This window comes from Sorghum bicolor, chromosome 10, assembly GCF_000003195.3.
Source record: "Sorghum bicolor cultivar BTx623 chromosome 10, Sorghum_bicolor_NCBIv3, whole genome shotgun sequence".
Lineage (NCBI taxonomy): Eukaryota > Viridiplantae > Streptophyta > Magnoliopsida > Poales > Poaceae > Sorghum > Sorghum bicolor.
The window spans coordinates 24,031,321-24,052,772 of NC_012879.2; positions in this window are offsets into that span (position 1 = coordinate 24,031,321).

Genomic DNA, 21,452 nt, shown 5'->3' on the forward strand with positions numbered 1-21,452 from the left:
CTACTAATGTGAGGTGCTACTGAGGCTGTTTTAACCACTAGGTACAAGTCCTTTTGCTAGCAAGCGCTCTAGAAATAAGAATGCAGTCACTTGTTTTTTATTTTGTCAAAGTTCATGTCATTTCTACACATCCAAATGCATGGACCAAGTAATTGCACTTGCTCCCATGCAAACATGAGATCGCATTTTCCAGTATACTTGCTGCAGCCAAGTCAAAAAAATATATATAAGTATTAGTCGGTGGATGCAAACCAAATGCTAACTTGAATGTCTCTCTAAAGAATTTTTGGCAATATGACAATCAAAGAATATGTAGAGATTTATTGTTGTTGCAAAAAAAAACAATATTTGTCATCTCCTCCCCCATTTTGTTTTTGGCCTTGTTTGGTATAGCTCCCAGTGGCTCTAGCTGCTCAGAACACCGTAGAGAGGTGCCGCTTTAGACGGATCCCAAAGGCAAAAACCGAGAATACACGAGAGGCAGAACTAGCAGAGCCATGATTATTATCTCCTCCAGCTCTTACATACTACAGTACTACTAAGAGCAACTCCAGCAAAGCCCCTACTTGAGTCCCCGTAGCTAAATATGGGTGCCTAATACACGAGAGGCAGAACTAGCAGAGCCATGATTATTATCTCCTCCAGCTCTTACATACTACAGTACTACTAAGAGCAACTCCAGCAAAGCCCATACTTGAGTCCCCGTAGCTAAATATGGGTGCCTAGAAAAAAACATAGCTCCAGCAGGACCCCTACTACAGCCCCTAATTTAGCCCAAATCTCCTTCTTGGACCCGATTCATGTAGCCCAACAAGCCAGCTGTCATCCGCACGGGCGCTACTCCTCCTCTCCCCTCCATGTGTGCTGCCTCCGTTGCCCCACGACCCCCATCAGCTGACCTTGCGTGCTCCCTCCGCTGCCCCACAGACTCCCCTCCCAGCGGCCACGCGACATCGAGCTACTCCTTCTTCCCTGCAGTCCTCTCCTTGGGCACCACGCAGAGAAGGCAGACGAATGGAATCTGTCCAACAGTCCTCTCTCTCGTCCAGCGGCCACATGCTCCCTCTCTCTGGCGCACCTGCATGCTCCCTCTCTCTTCCAGCAGTGCCACATGGAGCTCCGATGGACGGATTCATGAAGAACAGTGACAACGCCCTCCATTGCCGATCAGAATGTGAAGATAAGGAAGCAGGAGGGATAGTCTCAGATAGACAGGTTCCATATGTCAGTGACTATTGGATGGAATTTAGGGTCTTCTGTTGGGTGCTTCTGCTAGAGTGAAAGAAAAAATTTGGGCTAACAAAAGTGGGGGTGGGCACCCAAATAAGAAATGGAGGCCATGATTTGGGGCTATTGCTGGAGTTGCTCTAAAGTGGTTGTTCGGTGTGGGAGCCGAAGCAGTTAGAAGTTACACCAAACAAACCCTTTAGTAAGTTGACCTATGTTAAAATGATCTATTTTAACCACAAAAAGTTAATGAATATCTTGGTTTTAAGGGGTAATTTGTCTTGGTTCTCAACTGGGAAGTAAATTTGAAGCTGAAATTATCACCTTTTGTCAATGCAACCATAATTGCTATTATATATGGTGCACTAAACTAGATTATAAGTATTCTTATAATTATTCGTTAATTTCACCTTTTATTATTGTCCATGTGTTACAAAATATACCAACACCAAACATTTTCAATAATCTTTTTTTTTGCGAGACCATTTCCAATAATCTTGAATGCACACAATACATATCTGTCACGTTCGATTAAGCTTATCTGCCGAATCTATTAGCCATTCAGCAGTATTTTTCTCTCACAACAAATCAACAAACAATACTTTTTGCCACAGTTTTTCTGCCAAGCAAACAAACTAGGGTACATAGCTAATCCATGCAGCCTTTTCCCTTTGCAACTACCTAACTAGATCCACCTTTCTATTTGAAAGGAAATGTCATAAGATCAATTGGTATTATACAAGTGCACAACGTTGTTAACGTGAAAAAAGAATAACTAAGGGCACTGACAATGACAACGTACCAACGAATAAATTAATAGTAAGCTGCAACTAATAAACTAAGGGTCTAATCGATTGCTTGCATTAGCCTATAGCTATGCTTGTGTAGTGTGGTTTACCCGTATTTGGTTCCCATAGAAAATCTATATATGGAAGTTTGTACAGTTCTCAAACAAGCCCAATCTAGGCATCAGCTAGTACACTAAGGCCTTGTTTAATTCACCCCAAAATCTCAAAATTTTCCAAGATTTCCTGTCACATCGAATCTTTAGACATATATATGAAGCATTAAATATAAACAAAAATAAAATTTAATTGCACAATTTACCTGTAATTTCGGACGAATCTTTTGAACCTAGTTAGTCTATGATTGGATAATAGTTGTCAAATAAAAACTAAAATGCTACAATAGCTAAACCCAAAATTTTTCACCAACTAAGATATAAAAATAAAATATTCTCACATGCTCTATCTCTACGAACATAAATATGAAACCTCAACTAGAACATGAATATGACTGCATACACTACAATGTAAGCAACTAATGCAAAATTACCAAAAGTGGCTTGCCTATGCAGTACTCCCTCCATCCCATAAAAAGTGTCATTTTCACTTCCGGAGATATTAAACACTTTTAAATTTGACCAAATATATATATATATATATATAAGAAATTATTAATATTTATGGTGCATAAAAGAATATCATTGCACTAATCGTTAAATATATTTTCATAATAAACTTATTTGCAGGTATAAATATTGTTAATATTTTGTATATATGTCGATAAACTTAAGAAAATTTGACATGCACAGGACCCTAAGTAATACTCCCTCTATACCCATAAAGAAAGTCGTTTAAGACAATGATACGGTCTCCAAAGCCTAACTTTGACTCTTTATTTTTATAAAAATATTTATCAAAAAGTGGTATATTTATACTTTTATGAAAGTATTTTTCAAGACAAATATATTTATATGGTTTTCATATTTCCAAATTCAACAACTTAAAATTATTCATGATTTATATCTCCAATGTTTGAGCTAAACCATGTCCAAAACAACTTTCATGAAGGGAGTACTCTTTTTGAGATATAGAGAGTACAACCAATCGCCAAGGCATTGGCTTCGATTATATGCTGCATAGGATCTAATACATGCTTAGTTCATTGTAATTAACTAATCAACTACATCATTTAAAAGTGGTGCGACATATTTAAAAGTGATTACTACATGCTACAGTTCTTGAGTGGATCAGTGGCAACCCTTATCCTGCTATCCATCTATGTGCGTGCATGTTAAGTGAAATTGATCGAGTGTACTTGCCAAAAGGTAGGTAGCGAGTCTCATAGATTCTCCGAGTATCACATCAGATGGTGACATCCCAATGATGCTGTTAATAGGCAATAATTAATTTAATTATTCTTCGAACACCATGTTTGTAGAACTTATTTCCTCCAATGCAAATGTTTAGCAGCAACAGGGTGCACTCTGCTGTCCATTGGTATTTCCCCGTGTGTTCCGATGAAAGTCAAGAAACATACAAAGGACAATTGCATTTCGCTAGCTGTAATTTACGGCAAAAAATTAGAGGAGAGATTAGTATTTTCATGTCAGCTATTGTGGTAGATACTATTATTACCGCATGGACAATTAGATAGCCAACCTGTAATTGCAACGACCCAATTGCAAGAGTGGAGCTTACCAACTGAGCTATATCCCTCCCCCCTCCCCCCCCCCTCTCCCCGCCCGAGCCAAGTGGAGTATGCATGATGCATGAAAGAGTCGGATGCTTCTTCTCCTTGGCATAGCTGGGCCATCCTGGACTTCAACCAGAGACCTCACCCATGAAGTAAATCATCCCCCCTACAATCTAACCAATTGGGAGAGAATCAATACACTCTTTTTCAGGAGCGATTCATCCTTCCCAAACGCAGCATACAACTCCCCATTGTACTGCGCTCTTCAAGTGTGCTTCTTTCCCCAATTGGTTAGTTTCCAATAGTGCTGTTACAAGTACTACATCCTATCTGTACATGCACGATATACTTTATGACCCCTTTGTGTTCCCCCTCCATCCCAAATATTAGCATTTTTGTTTTGCCGTGAAATCAAGCTATTTTAAATTTAATTAGCCTTACGGAGAACGGTATTATCATCAATAGCATTGAAGGAATAAACTTTAAAATAATATTTTATAATGAATCTAGTGATGCTCCTTTGATATCGTAAATACTAGTTGTCCTTTTTAATAAATTAAGTCAAACTTAGGAGTTAAGATAGTTTGACTTAATCTTGTTTAGTTCGCGACAATAAAAATTTTTCGGTGTTACATCGAATATGTTGGCACACATTTGAAGTATTAAACATAGACTAGTAAAAAACAAATTTTATAGCTCGCCTTGAAACTACGAGATGAATTTATTTAACCTAATTAATCCGTCATTAGCACATGTTGGTTATTGCAGCACTTATGTCTAATTATGGACTAATTAGGCTTAAAAGATTCTCTCACAATTTACAACCTAACTATGCAATTAATTTTTTCGTCTATATTTAATGCTCCATGCATATGTCGAAAGATTCGATGGAATGGGTAAAAAGTTTTTTGGTGGAGAACTAAAAAAGGCCTTAGTACAAGACCCAAAATACTTAGGCTAGTCTTTGGCCTTGTTTAGCTCGCAAAGAGAAAATTTTTGGGTGTTACATCGGATATGGCAACATACATTTGAAGTATTAAACGTAGATTAATAAAAAAATAAATTACATAGTTTGCGTGGAAACCGCAAGATAAATTTATTAAGCCTAATTAATAAGTCATTAACACATATTGGTTACTGTAGTAACTATGACTAGTTATGGACTAATTTGGCTTAAAATATTCATCTCGTGATTTACAACTAAATTGTGCAATTAGATTTTTTCGTGTACATTTAATGTGTGGAAAGATTTGATGGCATGTATGAAAAGTTTTTGGGTGGTAACTAAACAAGGCCAGGGTTTCATGTCCCAGTTTTCAATACATCTTATTCTGGAAACAGTGCAAAAGAGTTTTATCCCCATGAAACTATCTCTACTTTCATAAAACTCTCTTATCATCTCTGACTTTATAGGTGCCATATCAGTATATTTAGTTTTTATGAAACTCTAGTGAAATCATATTAAGATTGACCTTATAGATGGAGTATATCCCAAATTCCTTGTAACGGTAGTACATGGAGCTAGGGGAGTGGACGTCATATCGCTATCTCATGTGACCAACGAAAACTCCCACAGTTTTGTCGACAAAACAGTGCCACTGCCACGCACAAGTGGCATTCATCGTCAATATTTTTCTCTCCAACATATGGGGAAAATCAAAGAACTGCGTGACTGTGCCATGATTCTCCAGCGCGGATACAGTTACGCCAGTAAATTAATAGCAGTGTGAAGTGTGCTCCCTAGCACTACTGGACGCGTCCTCTTTGCCGAGGACCAGAAGCCCTCGGCAAAGGCCCAAAAGCCCTCGGCAAAGGCTTTGCCGAGGGCGGCCTTCGGCAAAGGGCTCTCGGAGAATTTTTAGTCAGCAAAGATGGCCTTTGCCGAGGGCCAACATGGCCCTCGGCAAAGAAAAGTAACTATAACGGCGCCGTTTCTTGGGATGGAGTCTTTGCTGAGGGCCTCTACCTCCGGCCCTCGGCAAAGAAATTGAGCAAAAATTTTTTTCAAAAAATTCTTTGCCGAGGGCTACAGGGAGGCCTTCGGCAAAGACCCCGTCTTTGCCGAGGGCCTCCTCTAGCGGCCCTCGGCAAAGAAAATGACCAGATTTTTTTTAAAAAAATTCTTTACCGAGGGCTACAAGGAGGCCCTCGGCAAAGAATGTACGCAGAATTTTTTGCTTAAATTTCTTTGCCGAGGGCTATGGCGAAGGCCCTCGGCAAAGACCCAATCTTTGTCGAGGGCTATGGTCAAGACCCTCGGCAAAGAGACAGAAAATTTTATTTTTAATTTGTTTTTTACATTCCATGGACATAAACACTTCATATATATATATATATATATATATATATATATATATATATATATATATATATATTAACCATCACATATGTATATCACGCATAATCCAATTTCTCACAATATATCACAACCATAATTATGAACCACAAATCATAATATCACAACCATATTACAAGTCTCAGCATGTTCATCATCATTCACATGTTTATTACAACAAGTTCATCAAATCCAAGCACAAGTCACAACTATAAAGCACAAATCACGCTAAAGTCCAACCACATCACCTACCACGAGTCCTCATCAAGGTAGCCTATGAGACGATGGTGAAGGAAAGGCCTGATCACCTGGCGACACATTCGCAGGATGATTCGAACCCGCGGACGGAGGCTGCACAAAGAAGCAGAGATTGCATGTTTGAGTAATATGGGAAAACAATTTTAGAACTTCGAGATTGCATCTAGTAATCTAAGAATACAAAAAGATTAGATTCAATTAAAAATTTTGGCAGCACCTCCCCTAAACAGGGAGGTTTACAAAACCTGCAAAAACAACGGCACGAAGGCCGACATCCACAACAACACGAACGCCGACATCCACAACGGCACGAAGGCCAACATACATGCAAAGACAAGTGAAAAGCGGACTTTTATACTTACAGGAGTAGATGTAGGAGTAGGAGGTGGAGGAGCTGAAAACAGCACAGGTACACCCGATGCTTGCCCAAGACTTTGCATGATCGCCATCGTCTCCGCCATCTGCTTCTGCGCTCCCTCGAACGCGGCCTTCTGTGCCTCTAGCTGTGCGGTTAGTGCCGCTGTCTGCTCTTGGCTTTGCCTTTTTGTATCTTGCAGCTCAGCCTACAATATTTCACTCCAATATATCAGTAATCTTCTTCTAATTTTGGTGTGTAAATATGAACATACGATGAGTAAGAGATCCATTACCTAGAGTGCTTCAACCTGCTGCATTGCTAGAGAAGGGCGTGGGCGTATGGCCTGGCTAGAGCTCGTGCTTCGTGCTCGGATAGCGTCGAGGTTTCGAACAGTGGAGGGGTCAATGGCACCATCTGCAATCCATAGTCGCCCATGCTTCTTGCCTCCTTCGAGCCTCATGATTGCCTCTGCATCAATGGGCTCAGTGCGCACATTGTAATCTTCTCCATGGATCTCCCTTACCGCTGACGTGTACTCTTGAACTTTAGTGTACACGTTCGGGTCGGAGTACACCTGTGGGGGGGGGGAAGCTGGATCGAAGGAGATAGAGGACAACGCCCTGCGCATGTGGGACAAAGCCCACGCAGAGAACTCTGAGACCTCCTCCCCCGGGTGCGCAGCCTCCTGCAAGAAAGGCGGGAAGATGGTGAGAAATCTAGCATAATTGAGTCTAAAAAGAAATGAAAAAAATCACTTACATATGCTTGTTTGTATGCAGGGAGGCTGCGACTGCCTTGATGGTGAGTCGGACCTTGCCTCATCAGACGTTGTTCCCGCTGCCTCTCGTACGTGTCAACATAGTCCTGTGACAACCATTTGTCCACGATCATGGCCCAGCACTCGGGAAACGATCGGCACCACCAGGGAATCACCTACAAATCATCAACAGAGTATTTGACATATTAGAAGATAAAATTGAACCCACTTAATATCAAAACGAATCATTGTGAATGTTATTCGCCTACCTCAAGGTACTGGTCTCGGGTCAGCGTAACCTGTCTTGCTTGAGGCTTGGGGAGGGACTGGTGAAGTACCGACCTGTAGTAGTCTATGTGGGACTGGATGTGCGCATTGTGGTGCATCTCGGTGACGTACTTCCTACAAGCTGTAGTAGCCACCCGATCCACCTGGGCATCTTCGGCCTTGAAAAATTTCTACATACAAAACCAATGTATCCATTCATTATTTCAATAAAAGTTTTAACCAACGAATATGATGTATTAAGCAATGTTCTGCGAGAGAGACTTACTCAAAACTCCGCTAATACCCGCTCCTGCTTGTTGCGGTAAGTGTCATCCGTGGCCAGCGCGTACCTATCCCAGTTGGAGGCCGGCTCTCGCACCACCGGCTCCTCGGATAGTTTCACAATGCCGGGGTACCATTTCCTGCACAAAACACCGAGGACGCTCGCAGGGGTGCGTGCTGTAGTACCCGACAAAACCAACCAGGTCCTGCACAAGTGATTAAGAAAATTTATTAGTTTCTCTTATGATTTCCAACATATCTTATGAAGTAGCTGTGATGACGTCTATAGTTACTTACCTCTTGGCCACAGGCCGAATCACTGCGCGGTTGTGAGGAAGCGGTACCGGAGGCAGGCTCGCAGGACCTCGCTCGTAGGGAGTCTGAGCAGTGGTACCCCCTCCCTCGCCCTCGAGCGCCTCGCCTCCCTCGCCCTCAAGTGCCTCGCCTCCCTCGTCCTCGGGCGCCTCACCTCCCTCGCAATCGGGCACTAAGGCTCCCTCACCTTCCTCGCCCGTCTGCTGACCTGCCTCGTCCCCCGACGTGTCTGTGGTCGTGGGTGTCACGTGCTCCTCCTCCAGCACAAGTTCGCGTGGTGCCAGAGGAGACCGCTGCCTCCTACGACGGCTGCCCCTGGTCCTCCTCTCGTCACCTCCTGTGGACGCTGCCCCGGACGAGGACCCCTCACCTCGAAGGCGCGGGCGGTCTCTTCCGTAAACCGAGGGCGTTGTTGATATTTGGTAACGCCATCAAGAAATGATCCGCAAGCGCACGGATATCGGTGAGCACTTCACCCGGGAGGTCATCTAGAGTATCGTATTTATATTTTTACCACTGGGAGAAAGCGTGCATCTGACTAACCAAATCTATTGCTACTATCCTTTAGGCTACAAAGAATGTGATTCGATGTGAGCGATGTATAGAGAAGACTACAACCGTAGTCTCGTTCTAACCTTGGTAAGGATGATCTACTATTCTATTGGGGAGGCTCACGGAATTTAGACACCACAGAGGATGTTCGACCCGCACCTATAAACCCTACCCATCCTGCTAACGAGATGTGGGCTGCAAAGGTAACTCGGAAATGTCACGTTCCTCGCTACTACCACAGTCCAGCTAGTTAGGGGATATCTATGAGTACCCTAGCCCAAACACCACGTTTACGCTAGCAATGATTACTCTAAACTCAATCGGAAGAGATTAAAGTAAACTCATAAACCAAAGAACAATAAAACAAGAACTTACTAGAATTTAGAAGTTGAATTACTGAAGAATCCTAGGAGCAAGCCTCGGGTTAAGAGAACTTGATCCTGCAGGTACAACCTCAGAGTAGACACCGACAGGCCGGGCTTCCTCCGATCTACACCTCCACTCTATCTCTCTCAATCTAATAGATCTAGTCTACTCTCACATTGGATGCTAAGCCCTAAGTATGTTTAGAGGAAAGGTTATCCTTCGAGGGCACCTCTCAACTCTATGATGAACTTGTTCTCCTCCAGGGGCCAGGGGGTCTGCTTATATAGTCCCCTCAAGTGAATCTGGGCCGTCGGATCAAACCGACATTGATTGAATGGTTATCCTTGATCCTTTAGGTTGGTGGAGCGTAATCCGCGAGACGGGACTTGAATTGTCTCTGCATCAGGGCGGGCGCCCACGGGGGGACGGCGGGCGCCCTGCCACTGGGCCCGATCGCCTTCCCGTTCGTTCCCGTGGCTTCTGGAGTCTTCTAGATGATAGAAAATTACGCGGCACGTTAATATCTCTATGTAAACCCGACGTGATATGACCATACCACCAAGCAAGATGTCACAAGCTCCAAGTCAAGCTACACCCACTCAAGTTTCACCTACACCGACACCAGCTCAAATCATCGATGGACCGATTACACGTAGTCGTGCAAAGAAGCTACAACAAGAGGTCCACGCGCTACTTTGTGAGATTTATTTTAACATTAATGAGAATTATATACTACCTAAGTGTTGTACCTTGATTGTACTCAGGTATATAGAAGAAGAAGAACGGACCAGTGCGAGTTCCAGAAGAAGTAAAAACGGACCAGTGGAAGTCAAAAACGGACCAGTACAAAGAATCTTCATAACTTTTTACTCACAAAAGCTATGAAGGTCCATGAGCACTTGTTGGAAAGCTTGACGAGTCTACTTTCCAATAAATCTAGTGGCGACCAGTTTGGATACACCATATTGCCCGAAGACTAGAATTAGTACAGAACGCTCAGAAGGTCAACAGTCTGTTGTGACAGAATGTTGGTACAACTTGCCAAGTAAAACTGTACCAATCTACAATGTTTCGTGCTGATTGGCATACATTGCTAGAAGGCCATTTGAGTCTAGTTTCACTTCGGGAATCCATTTCGAGGGGACCTTTCACATTGCCTTCCCTCAGAAACTCTATTTCATTTTCATACCTATCTAGCAGGGCTGTTGCTAGTATAAATACCCCCTAAGACTTATTGTAATCTCAGACTTTGATAATTGAAATACAGAACCCCTTTGTTCAGCTGCGTGCTAACAAATCCAGAGAGTGATCTCTACCCCTTTGCTCTTGTGATTTCCTCGCGGGATTACATAGGCGGCGGCTTCATCCGCTCCCAATTGGTGCTCCTACTCCCTTCAAGGTATTTCTTGATTGATTGTAGGCTGTGTTGGTTGGTTCCTTGAGAGTGTGGTTGGGCGAATCCTCGATTCAGGTTGCCGGTTAAAGATGGTGGTTGGCTTCGAGTTTTATTTGTCAGGTTGCACTAGTTATCGCTGCTTGCAGCAAGTTATCCGGCTGTTCTTCAGCTAGTTATCGGTGTTCATCCTACGTCGTGAAGATCGGGACAACGTGACGCATCATCTGGTATCAAAGCTTTCGTTACCACGGTAGGAATTTTATCCCTAGCTACATATATATTTTGCTTCGTCCTATCCACCAAAAAGCCAAAAAAAATATTGCTTAGACCTTTGTTTCAATCTGTTATTTTAGTGAGTTCGGTTAAGTCACAGTCCATTAGAGTCTTTGTTTTAGTTGCTGATCATTTATCCTTCACATGTTCTTTGTGCCTCTTTTATATCTAAAAATCCCCACAAAAAAATCTCTATAGCCTATATCATCCTTTGTGTTAACTTTGATCCTATCTAGCTACTGGTTGTTGTTTTATTTCTGTCTTTAGTTGTGCAAGTATCATAATCTGATCCCTGTTTTTAGTTCTATATAAAAAGAAAAAAAGTGTGTCAAAAAAAAGAAAAGAAAGTGCAAAAAAAGGGAAGTGAAAAAAAAAGTTGAGAAAGGTTCAGAGAGAAAGTCTGAAAGATTAGTTGGTTTATGTGCACAAGTGCTGAAAGTTTCATATCAAGTTCTGCAACCAGTTTGCTATCTTTGTTGGTGCAAAACTTTGGTTGGGTCTGATTGCAACACTTGCATCCCAATCATACTCCTTGTTTGCATCAATTCTGAAATTTCTTTGTATGTGTGTGATCATTTACTTCTTTCATATCTTTTGGTCAGCACTAGGCAGAGAACTTCTAGTTTGGATCGTTACTTAACTTTACAACAACTAGAATTCAGATTGCATTCCTTGTGTATTACTCCCCACCAAGCTCCACATAAAAAAAACCATCGTAATCGGTACTCTCTGTTCTTGTATTCGCCTTGCCATCACTTTCAGTTGTCACCACACATTTGTTTTCCTTGTAATCTGCAGCAAGGAATTCATAAGAGCCTTGGTGGTTAGAGAGGTGAGTTGTAAGGGCCACCAAATTTCCATATTCCACAAATACAAATTATTTGTATTCAGCTAACCTTACAGGAAGATGGGTGATGGAATAGAGGATTGTGTCACTTTGGCACAATTTAATGAACTCCGACAAAGCATAGAAGAAAAGCAAGATAGGTTGACACAAGATCTTCAGAACCTTATGACTGAAATCAGAAGGTGTCGCCAACCTCATGATGGAGCAAGCAACCATGGTGAAGATGGAGATCTGAGTGATAGAAGTGCTACTAGTAGAAGCTCAAGGGAACAAGGAAGGAGGAACTGAGGTAGGGGAAGAGGTCAAGGTCGAAGAAATCATGATGATGAAGAATCTGAAAAAGAGGATGATGATAATCATTCTCGATATGGTCGCCGACATCGTAGAAGAGGCAATCATGAGGAGAGGCTAGGAAAACTGAAGTTTACCATGCCAAAGTTTGATGGTGGGTCTGATCCTGAAGCTTATTTCACTTGGGAGCTGAAAGTGGATAAAATCTTTCGCTTGCATAATTATTCAGAAGAGAAGAAGCTGACAATGGCATCTCTGGAGTTTGAAGGATATGCTTTGATATGGTGGGAGCAGCTCCTCAGTGATCGTGAAGAAGATGGAAGACATCCTATTGCAACTTGGGATGAAATGAAGAGAGAAATGAGAAGTCGTTTTGTGCCGAAGCACTATCGGTGTGATCTTTTTGATAAATTGTAGAATTTGAAGCAAGGAAGTCTCTTTGTTGAAGAGTATTATAAGGAGATAGAGAAATCTATGATTAGAGCCAATGTGTATGAAGATGAAGAGCAAACTATTGCACGTTTTATGGCTGGGCTGCATCGCAATATTCAGCATATTGTTGAGTTTCAGCCATACCGATATCTTATTGATTTGGTACATCAAGCAACCAAAGCTGAACGTCAATTACAGCAAGATGCTAAGAGCAGCAAGTCCTTGTCCTTTGGTATGAGGAACTTCTCTGGAGGAAGCAAATCAATCACCAAGTTTTCTGCTGAACCATCCATGGTGAAAGGCTCAAGTGGAGGCTCACGATCTAATTTTCCGGGTACTTTTAGTGGAAAGAACACTGCTGTCCCAAGTTCAAAACCAACAGCATCAAACACTACTTCAGTGGGTTCCACTTCCAAGAGTAGTAGAATTCAGTGCTTCAAGTGTGGAGGCCGTGGACATGTATCAAGAGAGTGTTCAAATAATCGTGTGGTCATTGTGAATGATAGTGGAGAATTTGAATCAGCTAGTGAAGAGGAAGCTGAGGAAGAACATGTTGGTGAGGCCCATGAAGATGAGGAACATACTGGCTCTGAATTTGAGCATGGTTCTGCTCTTGTGGTGACTCAAATCTTGAGTGTTCAAATGAAAGAAGTTGAAAATGGGCAGCGACATAATTTATTTCAAACCAGAGCAAAGGTACATGATAAGGTGGTGAAGGTGATTATTGATGGAGGGAGCTGCCATAATCTTGCTAGTCGTGTGATGGCTGATAAACTTGGCCTGAAGTTGCTACGACACCCTCATCCATATCATGTACAGTGGCTGAATGATTCGGGAGATATCAAGATTGGATATAAAGTAAACATTCCATTCAAGATTGGTGAATATGTTGACACAGTAGACTGTGATGTGGCGCCCATGTCGGTGTGTCACTTGCTGCTTGGAAGGCCATGGCAATATGATCGATATAGCCAACATTGTGGGAGAACAAATCAGTTTACTATCAATCTAACGGGGAAGAAGTTTGTTCTCAAGCCTATGACACCCCCAACAAATCATGGCTGAACATTTACAAAAGAAATCTGAAATTATTCCAGTGAGTAGAGAGGAAGGAGAGCAAAAGAAATTGAGTGCCATCCACCATTCGGTGAGTGAGTGCCACACGCCAAATTTGGGGGAGAAAAAGAAAGGAGAGGGAGAGAATTTAGTCATGCTAGCCACAAAATCTGAAATGAGAGAAGTGAGGAACAACTCCGAACAAGTGCTCTTTGTACTTGTATACAAAGACATTTTAATTTCAGCTAACGACATGACCTCTCTTCCTAGTGTTGTGTCTCATCTTTTGCAGGACTATGGAGATGTCTTTCCAGAAGAAACACCGGCAGGACTACCTCCAATTCGTGGGATTGAGCATCAAATTGATCTCATTCCAGGGGCTGCACTACCTAATCGACCACCATACCGAACCAATCCAGAAGAAACAAAGGAGATACAAAGGCAAGTGCAAGAACTTCTTGATAAAGGTTTTGTTCGTGAAAGTTTAAGTCCTTGTGCTGTTCCTGTAATTTTAGTACCTAAGAAAGATGGTTCTTGGAGAATATGTGTTGATTGTAGAGCTATAAATAACATCACTGTTCGCTATCGCCATCCTATCCCACGTTTAGATGACATGCTTGATGAATTAAGTGGTTCCACCATATTCACTAAAATTGATTTGAGAAGTGGATACCATCAGATAAGAATGAAAATAGGGGATGAATGGAAAACTGCATTTAAAACAAAATTTGGGTTGTATGAATTGTTAGTTATGCCTTTTAGTTTGACTAATGCTCCTAGTACTTTCATGAGATTAATGAACCATGTCTTGAGAGCTTTCATTGGAAAATTTGTTGTTGTCTACTTCGATGATATCTTAATTTACAGCAAGTCTTTTGAGGAACATGTGAATCATATTCGGCAAGTCTTGGAAGAGCTTAGAAAGGAGAAATTATTTGCTAATCTTGAGAAGTGCAGTTTTTGCATAGACCATGTTGTGTTTCTTGGCTTTGTTGTTTCAGGAAAGGGCATAGAAGTGGATGAAAGCAAGGTGAAAGCCATCAAGGATTGGCCAACTCCAACAAATGTAAGTCAAGTAAGAAGTTTTCATGGCCTTGCTGGTTTTTATAGGAGGTTTGTGAGAGATTTCAGTACCATCGCTGCTCCTTTGAATGAATTGACAAAGAAAGGTGTTGACTTTAAATGAGAAAAATCACAACAAAATGCATTTCAAGAATTAAAGAAACGTTTGACTGAAGCACCTGTACTTGTTCTTCCTGATTTCACTAAAACATTTGAAATAGAATGTGATGCTAGTGGAATTGGGATAGGAGGAGTTTTAATGCAACAAGGAAAACCTGTAGCATATTTTATGAAAACAAGGAGGTGCTCAACTGAATTATTCTGTGTATGATAAAGAATTATATGCTTTGGTGCGTGTGCTTGAAACATGGCAGCACTACTTATGGCCAAAAGAATTTGTTATTCACTCTGATCATGAAGCTTTGAAGTACTTGAAAGGACAAGCAAAACTGAACCGTCGTCATGCCAAATGGGTTGAGTTCATTGAAACATTTCCATACATTGTGAAATATAAGAAAGGTAAGGACAATGTTGTTGCTGATGCTCTGTCATGAAAGAGTGTGTTGCTAAACCAACTTGAGGTAAAGGTTTTGGGACTTGAAAGTTTGAAAGAACTGTACAGTAATGACCTTGAATTTTCAGAACCATATAATCATTGTAAAAATGGAAAAGGTTGGGAAAAGTATCATATACATGATGGATTTTTGTTTAGAGCTAACAAAATCTGTGTTCCAAATTCTTCAGTTGGATTGCTTTTGTTGCAGGAGTCTCATGGGAGAGGATTGACAGGCCATTTTGGACAAAGGAAAACCTATGAGCTGCTAGAAGATCATTTTTATTAGCCCAAGATGAGAAGAGATGTCATCAGATTCGTGGAGCGATGCGTTACCTGTCACAAAGCTAAGTCTAAACTGAACCCTCATGGTTTATATACTCCTTTACCTACTCCTAAAACTCCTTGGGAAGATATAAGCATGGATTTTGTATTGGGGTTGCCTAGAACTCAGAAAGGAAAAGATTGAATTTTTGTTGTGGTTGATAGATTTTCAAAGATGGCTCATTTTATTCCTTGTAACAAGAGCGACGATGCTTCACATATTGCTAATTTGTTCTTCAGGGAAATTGTGCGGCTGCATGGAATGCCTAGAACCATTGTATCTGATCGTGATGTCAAGTTTGTGAGCTATTTTTGGAAAACATTATGGGTAAAGCTCGGAACCAAGCTTTTGTTTCCACCACTTGTCACCCTCAAACCGATGGACAAACTGAAATGGTGAATCGCACATTGTCAATGTTGCTGCGAACTGTGGTGAAAAAGAACCTGAAGGTTTGGGAGGAATGCTTGCCACATGTGGAGTTTGCATATAACAGGGCAGTGCACTCTACCACTAATATGTGTCCTTTTGAAATTGTATATGGGTTCAAACCTATTGCTCCGATAGATTTGTTGACCCTTCCATTACAGGAAAGAACCAATATGGAAGCCTCCAAGCGTGCTGCATACATCAAGAAGGTACACGAGAAGACCAAGGAAGCAATTGAACTCAAGGCAGGACGCAAGGCTACAAGTATGAACAAACATAGGAAGAAGGTGTTATTTGAACCTGGGGACTTGGTGTGGATACACTTGCACAAGGATCGTTTTTCTCAGCAGCGCAAATCAAAATTGCTGCCACAAGGAGATGGTCCATTTCATGTTCTTGAGAAGATCAATGATAATGCATACAAGATTGATCTTCCTGCAAGTTATGGTGTGAGCAACTCCTTCAATGTTGCTGATCTCTCACCATTCACAAGTGAAGACACTTTAGAGTCGAGGACGACTCCTTTTCAAGGGGGGGAGGATGATATGATCATGCCACCAAGCAAGATGTCACAAGCTCCAAGTCAAGCTACACCCACTCAAGTTTCACCTACACCGACACCAGCTCAAATCATCGATGGACCGATTACATGTAGTCGTGCAAAGAAGCTACAACAAGAGGTCCACACGCTACTTTGTGAGATTCATTTTAACACTAATGAGAATTATATACTACCTAAGTGTTATACCTTAATTGTACTTAGGTATATAGAAGAAGAGAAGGAAGAATCAGACCATGAAGAACGGACCAGTGCAAGTTCCAGAAGAAGTCAAAAACGGACCAGTGGAAGTAAAAAACGGACCAGTGCAAAGAATCTTCATAACTTTTTACTCACAAAAGCTATGAAGGTCCATGAGCACTTGTTGGAAAGCTTGACACGTCTACTTTTCAATGAATCTAGTGGCGACCAGTTTGGATACACCATATTGCCTGCAGACCAGAATTAGTACAGACTGCTCAGAAGGTCTACAGTCTGTCGTGACAGAATGTTGGTACAACTTGCCAAGTAAAACTGTACCAATATACAAAGTTTCGTGCTGGTTGGCATACATTGCTAGAATGCCCTTTGAGTCTAGTTTCACACCCAAGAAATAGTTCATCATTTGGAATTCCCAATAAAAAGTTATGGTTAGTTTATTGGAAACTGCTCTAGAGGCCAACAGTCACGCGAAGCCACTTCGGGAATCCATTTCGAGAGGACCTTTCACATTGCCTTCCCTCAGAAACTCTATTTCGTTTTCATACCTATCTAGCAGGGCTGTTGCTAGTATAAATACCACCTAAGACTCATTGTAATCTCAGACTTTGATAATTGAAATACAGAACCCCCTTGTTCAGCTGCGTGCTAACAAATTCAGAGAGTGATCTCTACCCCTTTGCTCTTGCGATTTCCTCGCGGGATTACATAGGCGACGGCTTCATCCGCTCCCAATTGGTGCTCCTACTCCCTTCAAGGTATTCCTTGATTGATTGTAGGCTGTGTTGGTTGGTTCCTTGAGAGTGTGGTTGGGCGAATCCTCAATTCAGGTTGCCGGTTGAAGACGGTGGTTGGCTTCGAGTTTTATTTGCTAGGTTGCACTAGTTATCGCTGCTTGCAGCAAGTTATCCGGCTGTTCTTTAGCTAGTTATCGGTGTTCATCCTACGTCGTGAAGATCGGGACAACGTGACGCATCACGACGTGTGGGCCTTTCTTCCATATTTCCTGATAACCCCCTGCAGAAATAGACAAACACCAAAACTCGTGGAATTCTGTCAGTTAAAACCCTAAGTCTGGGTGTTGGTTGCATTTGGATCCTTTTCTTTATTTATTTAATGATTATATTTGGTACTTAAGGACCATCAACAACTCCCCCAAGCTTACCTCTTGCTCGTCCCTGAGCAAGGATGGACTTAAGAGTTTCTGCAGTGGTTTCATGCCTTAAAAGTACACATGCGTTCAAGCAAGATCTCATCTCTGAGTTAGAGTAAACTGTTAAGACTTAAAACTTACTCATTTTACCTTTCACCATGGGGCTTGTAACCATCACTTGTGTCTTGAGCAGTTAAAAGATAGAACTGTCAAGTCAAGCGCCATGTCTCTTATTCTTGATCAGCTATAGCTCTAGAGTTTTTGCAGATTTTCAAATAAAACTCAGAGATTCCTTATATGATTCTCTCAAATCTCTCTTTTGTGGTATTTCTGGATCCTTTCCAAGGTAGTGATGGTATATGCCTTCTCTCAAAGTATGTGGTATTTTTGGTATGAGGCATAGTGACATTGCCTTTCTCTCTCATCCTACTCTAATAAGGTTTTGATATCTGGAGCTCATAGGTGGTAGACAGCTAATACATACTTACAAGACATTTATTGCATAGTTAAACCATGGATCTAGAGAAACAAGTCAATAAGTCAAATCAAGATGTGCATGTGTGGCGAGTGAATGGTGTATGGTGATGATGGTGATAACAATGGTGAAAGTCTAATTCTACTTTTGCTCTTTTTAGGGGATACATACCTTTCTTCCACTTTGAAGCTTTTTGAGGAGAATGAGATGCTCTATATATTTTTTTCTTTTCTCTCAGGTGGGTATCTTGTACCCCTAATTCTACTGTTGGACACTTGTCCATTTTTACCTCTCGTTTCACTTTTTCTTTTCTTTCGAGGTTTCGGGCACTTGCCCCTTTTTATTTCCTCGTATTTTCTCTCTCTCTTTTTTTAGAGCACTCATCTCCTAAAATAATATAGCAAGTGGCAGTAACCAAGATAACTCGAGCATTTATTTCACAGGGAAAAACAGAAATAGGAAAATGTTTTTGGCTATTCTCTCTCGGATTAGGAGTAGAATAATTTTGGGTGAATCTAGAGATAGAAATGAGTAGATATATGTGGATGCGTACTTCCAGAGTAGAAGCAGCATGTGTGAGTGAACGTGCAAGTGGATCTTGATTTTAATCGCATGACAAGCTCCTAAGGGTCTACACAGCTTGACCACACTCAATGCTCATAAGCAGTAAAAGTAAATATGTGGCTCAAAGTCTAATAAGCATGTATGTATGGCTGTGGTAGGAATTTAAACTCTCATCATGTGTTATTTTAAAGATTTTTTTTAAAGATAAAATTCTCCAGAATTCTAGCATCTCTAGGAACAGATAAACAGCAGCTCAACCTTCCCATATCATATCTGTTAACGACTTAGACTTTAGATCAAGTACTCTTCCCACAAGTTCAGGTTTAGAGCAGGTTTAAATTATAACAGTTATGCCTAAACTTGAGAGAGAGCTCAAACTTGAAAACTAGGTACATGGCAGAGCAACTATTTATCATATCCATGTAAGAGTTTATCATTTATGTTCAGTTTGGCCTAGACACTTTATTTATTTGTTTAGCAAACTAAGCAAAGATATAAGCACAAAATTTTTATTTGGGTTTTCATGATTATGCATCTTTTTATTATTTGAGTAAAGTATAAACACAAGTAGAAACACTTAGCTGGATAAATGGGGGTGCTCTCCCCCAAGCTGGATTTTGACGTAATTTCTTCTGATGTAGCTAGCAGGTGACGGAGGTGTATTGAAATGTCGGCACTATCCTGACAGCGATTAGGATGTCCTGCGTCTGCTAGTCTCCTTTGATCCTTGAATTCTGTGGAGCTCAAATAGACAACAAAGCTTTGTGGAATTGGTTAAGTGTTAGCATAAAATCTCTTTGCCTTTATCATGTTGAGGTTTCTCTAATAAATATTACTCTCTTTGGTAGGATCATAAATTTATTTTTATATTCTCGTTTTTATAGGACAAGAATATATTTATTTTATTTTTGTGCCACCACAGTGAATGTACTTATAGGTTTTATGCCATGAGCATACTCACATGGGGCTCACTATTTTTAACATTTTTATTTTCTTTTCAAGATAGCATGAACCTGATTAACTAAGCAAACTATAATTGAATAATTGAAAGGAAAAGGATAACTACCAAGTTTACCACTTGGCAAGGCGTTCGGTGTTTTTAAGTCCTCCGAACGGGACTCTCCGTTTTCTCAGTCGTCCTGGGATTTGCTGGATGGCGTAGTCGGTGGTTCCGGTGGCACCTCCTCTTTGTGTATAACTATCTTCTCTTTCCACACGTGACTCGGTGCTACGGTCTCCTTAGGATAGTTCTGTTCAAGCTGTATGTCTTCAGACCTTACCACTTCTCCTTCATAGTCTGCCCATCCATCCTTGATGATTTGCTTGTTACGGTTGCGTTGTCTTCTTCTTGTCCTGACCTGCTTAGAGTCTTCAACTATATAGTTAGGGTCAGTAAAATAGCGGCGTACCTTCTCAGAGGGGAAGTGCATGTGGACTTCTCCGGTTCCAATGTAGATGATTGTTTTAACGGTGCTGAGGAACGGTCTCCCAAGGATGATGGGTGGATCGTGCTCGTCTTCTCCCATGTCAATAACCTGAAAATCTGGGTCATCCTTTTTGGTCAGGAACGGTGACTTAAGTCGACGGTCTTGACCTCCTTGAACTGCAGTGACCATCTTAGCTGACTTGGTCTACATTTGCTTGTTCCTGTTCCTCCTGTTGGTCCTCTTCCTTGGTTTATGTCGGGATTGCTCTGAGACTTGTATAGTCTTGTTCTTGAAGGAAAATGTCTAATTCTTTTCCTTGATGTAGAAACTGATCTTGGCAGCACTAGCGTAGATGATAGCTCCCGAGGTGTCCAGGAATGGCCTCCTTAGGATGATGGGTGCCCTCTCATCACTACTAGTCTCTATCACCATGAAGTCTGCTGGGGCGTACAAGGTACCAACTCGGACGCAGAGTGCTTCTAGGAAGTCTACCATGCCGATGGAGATGAGGATGACGGGGCATCCTGGATCGCCTCTCTGAGTAGTTAGGCCTCTGTTGATTCCAACCTTGATTTTGTTGAGGACAGTTGTCGTAGTAGTAGTTGTTGATATAGTTTACGTCCTCAAGCATCTCAGGGCAGTGATTGCCAGAGTGTCCAGTATCTCCAGTGTGTTTGTGCTCGTAGATGCAGGTTCTTCATTTGGACTTGGTGACTGGGAGTTGTAAAACTCCTTCATATTTTGCTCAAAGTGTACCTGCTCATAGAGACAAGGCAGAGATCAAGTGCATGGGCCCTGTTGGTGGAAAACACCAACAGAACCAAAAGTGTATTTATCCTTCTCTAACCTCAAGCATAGGGAGCAAGACAAAGTTGATGGGTGATAAGTTCATGAGTGTAGCATTTAACACATTTGTCAGATCAGATTGCTCGACCTAATGGAAAGATAATCTATCTATATTTATGTTTTGTTTATATCTTCCAGAGATTGAATCTGCAACATTTTAGCTTATATGATTAGGAGTATGGGATCACGAAGGTAGTACTAAGAACAAAGATTAAAGGACTAAACATGCTGAATCAGTTAGGTTGGTTAATTTAGAGTTATAAATCATACATGTTTGTCTCTTTATTTATGTGAATGCTAGAACCAAGGAGAAGCTTATAAAAGTGATAGTCGAGTACCTTAAGATGTTACCTTACTTGAAGAGTGATGGTATA